The following is a 929-nucleotide window of genomic DNA, read 5'->3' as shown; positions in this document are numbered from 1 at the left end:
GGGGGTTAGGGATGGGGTATAAGGTTAGGGATGGGGGTTGGGGATGGGGTAAAGGTAGGGATGGGGGTTAAGGTTAGGGATGGGGGTTAGGGATGGGGTAAAGGTTAGGGATGGGGGTTGGGGATGGGGGATAGGGTTAGGGCTGGGGGTTAGGGGCTGGGGGTTAAAGTTAGGGATGGGGGTTGGGTTAGGGATGGGGGTTAGAGGAGTTAGGGCTGGGGGGTTAGGGTTAGGGATGGGGGTGGGTTAGGATGGGGGGTTAGGGTTAGGGATGGGGGTTAGGGTTAGGGATGGGGGTTGGTGTTAGGGATGGGGGTTAGGGTTAGGGCTGGGGTTTAGGGCTGGGGGTTAGGGATGGGGGTTAGGGTTAGGGCTGGGGGTTAGGGATGGGGGTTAGGGTTAGGTCTGGGGGTTAGGGTTAGGGATGGGGTTAGGGCTGGGGTTAGGGATGGGGGTAAAGGTTAGGTATGGGGGTTGGGATGGGGGATAGGGTTAGGGCTGGGGGTTAAAGTTAGGGATGGGGGTTGGGGTTAGGGATGGGGGTTAGGGTTGGGGGTTAGGGATGGGGGTTAGAGTTAGGGCTGGGGGTTAGGGTTAGGGATGGGGGTTGGGTTAGGGTTAGGGTTAGGGTTAGGGATGGGGTTAGGGTTAGGGATGGGGGTTAGGGTTAGGGTTAGCCCTTACACAGAAAATACCCAAACTCTGAAGCAAGCTTCCAGAAAATTGGAACGGAAATGGCGCCACACCAAACTGGAAGTCTTCCGACTAGCTTGGAAAGACAGTACCGTGCAGTACCGAAGAGCCCTTACTGCTGCTCGATCATCCTATTTTTCTAACTTAATTGAGGAAAATAAGAACAATCCGAAATTCCTTTTTAATACTGTCGCAAAGCTAACTAAAAAGCAGCATTGGCTTTCACTTTAGCAATG

This window comes from Oncorhynchus kisutch, linkage group LG23, assembly GCF_002021735.2.
Source record: "Oncorhynchus kisutch isolate 150728-3 linkage group LG23, Okis_V2, whole genome shotgun sequence".
Classification (NCBI taxonomy): Eukaryota; Metazoa; Chordata; class Actinopteri; order Salmoniformes; family Salmonidae; genus Oncorhynchus; species Oncorhynchus kisutch.
The sequence above is the reverse complement of the archived record's forward strand: the minus strand, read 5'-3'. Positions refer to the sequence as shown.